At 39.1% G+C, this 7,500-nt stretch overlaps 1 protein-coding gene across 1 annotated transcript in view; it reads left to right on the top strand.

Annotated features, from left to right (window-relative positions):
* Positions 1-7,500, top strand: part of LOC101864529 (laminin subunit alpha-3) — a gene marked incomplete in the record, with an annotated part of 89,799 nt that overhangs the window by 58,107 nt on the left and 24,192 nt on the right.

Here is a 7,500-nt window from a genome sequence, read left to right as displayed (position 1 = left end):
ACGTACTTTTGATTGCTAGACTCACATACAGGCACTAAAACTGTGGCAAATCAATGGAAATCTCAACCCTTATTACAAAGTATCAGATTACGGGAAAAAACAGAAAAAGGCATGGGGGCGGGCGATGTCTCTAAAACTTCTCAGATTTTAAGAAATAAAAGAAATATTAAAACACAATGACGCAAAATAAAGTAGGCGCCTGTAGTTCAAATGAAAATTTTAACATCAAATATTTCAAAAACTAATAATTTGCAATGAAATTTAAGTTTGAGTTCAAGAAAAATGGATAAAAATCAATCAGAAAAATGCTATACAATACCTAAGCATGAGATGGGAGTGAAAGTAAAACAAATCCCAATTTCAGAGTGCCCTATGTGCAGTGGTTCTATAGCTCTGTATTTGCGCACCATTTTACCGCTTTCGTTTTTATGTAGCCTGCAATCTTGTGGTCTGGAGAAGTTTAATCTATGTTTCATTACATTTAAATACGTTCCAACTGAAATAAATTTTCTATTCTGTGAATGTCAATATTGAACTGATAAACTTTGAAAAATTCAAGGACAGAATTTCATTAATAGGCCTACCTCTATTTGAGTGGGATTTTGTTCTGGTAAAGTAGTCTATACCTTTGATAAATATAATATGTAATGACAACCAGTGCATAGAGGTCCTCAATGTGCATTTTTATTATTTTTAGATGAAGAGGTCAGGGTAAATATAGCGTATTCTGGGGATTGTAAGTTAGCGTTCAGGTCAAATTGAAACAACAACAGGAGCTGAAAATTCGTTATCAATTGTAAGAAATGATGAGTCCATAAAACAGTAAACTGTTTGTTGTTTTGTTTTGTCTGTTGTGCTTTAATAAATTATTTTAGCTTCTGTGTTGAAATAGTATATGGTGCTCTCTGGTGCAGCAGGTTGTTGTGACTAGCAACAGTTGTCAATCTCATCGGTTTCTTCTAAGTTTTGTCAACAGGGTTGATTATGATAAACTTTCAATAATGCTGTAAAACGCCTTCTTAATCAATCAATTATGATAAACTTTTAACATAAAGCTAAAGAGGCCTGATATTAGGAAGAAATTGATGTAATCGTGAGATTGCGAGTTCGGAGGTTCCTTTCGGAGATGGACGTTAAACTTGGAGGTCCCACCTCTAAAATAACTTAATAGTGTTGATAGGTTTTTTATACCTATACCCGTTCACCATTTTCACTAATTTATGTCTTTTAAAGGGTTACTGTTTATCTTTGACCGATTCCTCTGTAGCACTACTGAACCTATTTATTTATCACTTAATTTTTTTCCACTTTCTTTTCATTTTTGCACCAAAAGTAGATATTTTATGCCATGTGTATGTTAGAAACGGTTTTGAGCTTTCCATTTTTTGTTTGCTTTTTTTTTACCCTCATATGTTTTTTGTTGCTTCCCCTTGGCAGGACAGCCCCTGGTTAAGAATTCCAAAATTTGGGTTTTCTTAGTTACAACCCTTTGTCTTGGGGTCATGGCATGCCATTCTATATTAAATTATATATGGGTGACTACAATACTGTGAGTCAGGTTTTAATGAGAATTTTACTGCACTTGCAGCACAGTTCATAAAAGTGCCGAAGATTAGAGATTTAACGAGAGAGTAACATACGAAGAAAAGAAAGAAGAGAGATAAAGACGATAGATTTTTGACAAGAGCAAACCAAAGCAAAGTGCCAGCCAACCAACCACCTCCTGGTTGTTAAATGGGCTAAAAATGAGCAAGCATTTACTTTAAGTACTTAAATGTGGGTTTTTTTTCCTCACACTGGCCTCAACTAATCATTATGTGATCAAACATATGAAAAAGATAGGACTAATGACTGAATCTGAATGGAAGACAGTGTTAGGCTGCATAAAAGCAAAAACATAAAATATATATATATATATATTATATATGTATATGTATGAACTAAAAATACAAGAAATATAAAAGTATCTGGAAGTACAATACATTACAGTCCTTGAATGAAATAATCTACAATACACAAAGTAAACGTCTGCTCTCAAATGAGAGATAATGGGTTTTTCAACATTTCCGGATAAGCAGTATAATAAAGAAAAAGCAGTTGGTACTAATAGTATACTCTGAGGTAAAGAATGAAAAGGGGGAGGGGGAGGTAGTAATAAAAGAGTGTTCAAAAATTGATAAACGAGGGGGTTGGAATAAAAAGGATAGGGGGTGGGGGGTGGGGGGTGGGGGGGGGGGGGAATGGCATGTTCAACCTCAAACCTTTTACTAGTTGGAACAAATCTGTTTTATTTCTCCTTCAGTGAATAAAAGAACAAGAGATCATGAAATTTTACTGATTTAAGTAAGTTTCTGTGACAACTTTTCCCATTTAGGAACAAACCAGTTTCATAAAAAAATATAAACCAATTTACAAAAGTTTTTAAAATGCACAGAACATTAAGGTAGCCAACCCAGTACCAGTACTAGTACTGAGGGTAATTTTCCATTTACAAAAAAGAAGACAGTTTCATTCTGATATCTAGATTTTAGATATGCTTCAAATGATTGTCTAGAAAATAATAAACGGGGGGTATGGAATAAGGAGAAGGGTTGCGCAAAATAGATGAAAATTAATAATCGGGGCACTCTTATTCAATACCTTAGAGTAGGTACTTACAGTGTATGCTCCACTACCTTCTAACAACAAAAAGTCAGAAGCTGAATTTTTTTTTTTTCTTACCACAGGCTGTCCTGCCGCTCAGTGCGCCACTCCCCCCCCACCCGCAACCACCATACTTCCTCCTCAGACCACAGGTGGGGGGGACAACTCTACCGCAGTTACGCCCCCTGGCGACGACGACAACGGCGACTCAGGGCTGTACACGGGGTACATCGTGCTCATTGTGTTCTGCTGTCTGCTGTTCCTGGCTGTTGTGGTGCTGTTGTTGTGGTGCTGCTACAAGAAGTGGAGGAAGCACAAGAAGCGGAAGCAGGCGCGCTACACCATCAGCTACCTGGCGCATATCGGTCTCGGCGACCCAAATAGTCCGCTGTACAGCAACAGCATCCACGCTCAGCATCTCAACTGGCTCAATGATGACAATGACTCCAGGAAGAATGGGATCGTCTCCAACGGACAACTCTCCTCTCCAGAGCCGGCGAGCGACATCGGTTCTGAAAGCGTCTTTGATACGGACACTGGGTCTGCACTAGGACCACACAGACGACCCATTTTCTACATCACATCGGATGAAAATGCGAGTACATTTGGACGACCCAGTCCAGGCCCACGTGTGATCACCACGCCCGATGTTGTACCCACTCCGCAGAAGAAGATGGAGAAAAGTTCTACAACACCAGCTCAGCTGGCAGCCAGGAATCCGGCTGATAGAGAAGACATTTATCTCCAGCCTAACCTAGTGGGAGGGGAGTACCCAGCGAAGAGGGCAAGCACAAGCAATATCAAACCGGCTCGTTCTAATTCTCCAAACAGCACAGTGCACCCGAGATCTCAGAGCTTTGACTTTGTACCCATTAAGAATAAAAGAAATGAGGAATTGTCAAACCCAAATAGAGGGATCATTTCTCCGAGTACTTTGACAGGTTTTAATGGACTGAACATGTGGCGACCAATGTCTGACCTACGATTGTCGGACATTGACAGAGACTCACCTAGCAGCTCAGACATCTCGGCTCGAGGCCCGCCCAAAGGTAAAGTGGTTGCTCCTAGGGGAGGTAAGCAGCCGGACGTGACTCAGGTTGGCCGACAGCGTGGAGACCCTCCTCCCAAGCCACAGAGACAGAAACAACCTTCTCCCTTGAAGGGCGTGAGGCGGAACCCTTCAGGAGTTGGAAATGGCATAATCCCCCCTCCCCCCATGTATGGCGGAGACAACCCAGCCTTTGTCCCTGAGCCGGACTACCCAGGTTACGCTGGGTACGAGTCTTTTGATGAAGTCCATGGCTCTCTAGTCTGACGCGCACAACTGACTTGATTTTATTGATAATTGAAACATAATTTTACCAGCTTCAACACTGCTGGTGAGGGGAGGAGAGAGGTAGATGAGACCTCCAGACATATGACAAGACTCAGTATTTTCCTGCTCGTGGGAGACAATGAGCAAGGCATATGGAAGATACACCCCCATGAGTGTCTTCACACCAGGTTCACCCCAGAACCAAAGATGCTTGATTGACTTGCTCTGTTGCTCGGTATCTTCTCACCAGGTTTACCCCTAAACCAAAGGTACTTCGATGGCTTTCTTGATTGCTGGATATCTTTACCCCAGATTAGCCACAGAAGCAAAGATACTTCAATGACTTGCTGGTTTGCTCAGTTCCAGAGCTGGTATCCCCAGCTGCTCATCACTTCCTCCAGTGTCCTCATAAAGTGTTGTGGACGAATTGTTTCCTTTGGAAGTTGATTAGGATTGCGATGAGCTGGTCCTCTAATATGCCCAACTTGACCCATTCCCTTGCTTTAGTTTTTTTTTCTTCTTAGAACACTAAGGGTGTGGGAATCTTCAAGATGACTGCTGGCATCAGAGCTGTTTGTTTTGTTTTTGAGACATCCACGGCTGTGATACTCTGACAGGATTGAGATGTGAACATTCCATCGTCAACATAGAAACTCGTCTTTTCTTACAACAACAAAATGTCATTCTAGATGAAAAGAATTACTGTCACATAGATCTGCACTTGGGATATTACAGAGACACCGCTACTTTCTCCTCAGTACAGAAAAAACACAAGGTTCTGAATTGTACTGATTTTAAAAATCCAACAGAAAACATGTTTCCAAACTTGACAATTTAAGTCAAAACAATTTAAGTAGTGCCATTGTAACAGAAAGACAGCAAAATGATTTTTCAGAGGACAATAAGCTTTAAAAAGGCCACAACAAATGACCAAGGAGATATAGCCAGGATGATATGTCAGTGGAAGGTGCTGGGAATGATGGAGGAACAGAGTTTTCCATAATGTCCATTGTGAGGCCAGCTCTGAACTAGACTTGCCACTTGGAGGAAAAGAATTTTACCCATCTATGACAAAAACCCCCCAACAGAACACATTCACGTCAGAAGCTTGTCATTTTTGTGAGCTCAAAGTGGGAAAAGAAAACTATGAAAAAGAAAAAAAGTTAACAATTTACAACTAAATGTTGTCTGTGTTCCAGCGTATTACAAAACGGATGCCCTTTGAGCACTAGCTATGAAGCAAAATGAAAAGTAGAAAGATACAATACTCTGGACATATAAGACACCACCAAGCCTTTAAGAAGGAAGTTCTCGAAAGAAGATGTGGGGCACAAGGGCTAAAGATGGGCAACACGCAAGGTGGACCAACAAACATCAAAGTATGGATTGGGATAAAATAGGATAGAAACAGAATGTTCGAGAACAGCCAGCGACGTCGAAAAATGGCAGGTCATTGTACATCAACCTCTGAGCAAGAGTTTACATCTGCACAAAATGTTGGAATGATTAAGTAAAGGATTCTTCTCTTGTTACCAAGGCACAACTACGCACACACATACCACTGAACTGACCAACATTGAGTCGATTATGCCGTAAAACACCTACTCAGTCAATCAAATACCACTGAACTGACAATCCTCTGAACTCTGAAGAGGAAAACAGGAACAACAGAAGACACCCGCAGCATGAGATATGACATCAGAGGAACGTGCTCCTGACGATTATGACACGAGACTGACGTTCTTTATGTTTGGTCTACTCCAGAAGGTGAGAAAAACTCATTGCTTCTTTTTTGGTGCTTGGTTTGAGCTTTGTTAAAGGTATCATAGACTGTTGATGGTCTCCAGCTCAATTCACCTCATATATCTCAAGTTGTTTTTTATGAAAAATTTTGCACTGGTAGTAAACTTGTTGTGTGAACAGAGATCAAGAGTCTTAAAGACTCAAGCACTTTGAGTGTTTTCATTGCTTCTAATACAGTGACATTCTCAGATTGACAGGAAGTAATAATGTATAATAATATATACTTATATGAATGAGTTTCTGATAGGTGAACTGTTTCTTCGGAAATTCCTTCTCTTAAGGAGAAGAAAGGAATGGTCATGATCTTTTCTAGGTACTAATTGAATTATACCAAATTTAAACAACAAAAAAGGACATAATGGAAAATAATGATCATTATAGTGTTCAGTAATTTTACAGAGTGGCTCATATTCTGTGCGGAAAACACACTCACCATGTGTGCTGTGCTGTAGGAAGTGTTTTTTAAATATATAATACATCCAGTTTAAGCCCTTTCAATTTATATGATTCCCCTTTGTGGGTGTAGGGAGACATTTTGGTTTTTATCAATTTCACATACACTGTCAAACTGTCGTTTGATTACTTTACTTACCGGAGTAATGAGTTTCTCTGCCATTTTTATAAAGAACAAACGAAAGAACACGTGGGTTAGGTTTTTTTTTGTGCACAGATTTTTTTAGCTTTCATGTGGTGGGAATTTGTTGGTTTTGAAGGTAGTTTGGTTTGCTCTTTACTTTGAAACAATTATTATTATTATTGTAGGGCCTAATATAGATTATTTCCAAAGCACACACTACCATACAATATGACTGTAGGTGCAATGCAGTTTGATATAATATATCTTTCAAAAGTAGATTTGAAACTTAATGTAAATAATCATTTCTTATGTTTGTTTTAATTTCAATAATGACAAAACATCATGGTTTGTTCCTGTTTGTAAACTGTATATCAAGATGGATAAGTGAGATAGTCTAGTTTGTAATATATTTATGCATTCATGCAAATATACACATATACTATTTCGATATTAACAGTTTATCCTTCTAGATTGGCTCTAGCAGATTTCCAAGAATGAGGCTTGTTTGAGTGTAAATTTCGAGAATGTTTTGTTATATTTCCAAAAATTCAGTCCTTGTCTTTGAAACTTTCTCTCACCACAGAACTGTTGCAATGGGAATTACTGCTATTGTTGTTTATAACCACCAAGTAGGCAAAATAAAATAAAGACTCTTTGTCTGATGGAGGTTCATTTCTTCAGCACATATGAAATAGTGACATGAGGTCTGGCCTCTCTAGCCTCACAGACAAGAATGATCACATGTGGTAAAACAGAAAGGAAGGAAATGTGAGTTAACATAAAATGAAAGTATAATTAGGTACAATTACAGGGAAATAATTAAATTAAATTATGGTAACTAAGAGATCAACATTCCAAGATTTATTGTTTCCATTCCACATATTGATAATACACAGCAATTTAATAATCTAACAACAGCACCCCTCATCACCTACACACGTGTACCTTTCTGTCTCCTCCCTCCCCCCTCACGTGTAATCTTCTGTCTTCCCCCTCCCACTACACACGTATAATCTTCTGTCTTCCCCCTCCCACTACACATGTATAATCTTCTGTCTTCCCCCTCCCACTACACACGTATAATCTTCTGTCTTCCCCCTCCCACTACACATGTATAATCTTCTGTCTTCCCCCTCCCACTACACACGTATAATCTTCTGTC

Source organism: Aplysia californica, unplaced genomic scaffold (genome assembly GCF_000002075.1).
Source record: "Aplysia californica isolate F4 #8 unplaced genomic scaffold, AplCal3.0 scaffold00255, whole genome shotgun sequence".
Taxonomy (NCBI): Eukaryota; Metazoa; Mollusca; class Gastropoda; order Aplysiida; family Aplysiidae; genus Aplysia; species Aplysia californica.
The sequence above is the reverse complement of the archived record's forward strand: the minus strand, read 5'-3'. Positions and strand labels throughout refer to the sequence as shown.